This window comes from Arachis ipaensis, chromosome B05 (assembly GCF_000816755.2).
Source record: "Arachis ipaensis cultivar K30076 chromosome B05, Araip1.1, whole genome shotgun sequence".
Taxonomy (NCBI): Eukaryota; Viridiplantae; Streptophyta; class Magnoliopsida; order Fabales; family Fabaceae; genus Arachis; species Arachis ipaensis.
In genome coordinates, this window is record NC_029789.2 from 33,022,705 (window position 1) to 33,022,993 (window position 289).

Here is a 289-nt window from a genome sequence, read left to right on the forward strand (position 1 = left end):
ATTGCTGTGAATCCCATCTTTCATGAACGTCTCAAACATTTGGAAGTTGATTATCATCTTGTCCACCAAAAATTCCAAGCAGAAGTGTTGAAGTCACTTCTGGTTCCATCCTCCGAAAAATTGGCCAACATCTTTACCAAACCCTTACCATCTTGATTGTTTCACATAAACTTATCCAAGTTGAGAATTCTTAATCTCTTTCGTCTTCTAGCTTGCAATGGCATATTGAAGCAACCACTTGACCCATAGCACAAATTCTTCTAATGATATATATATCCAAAATAAATAA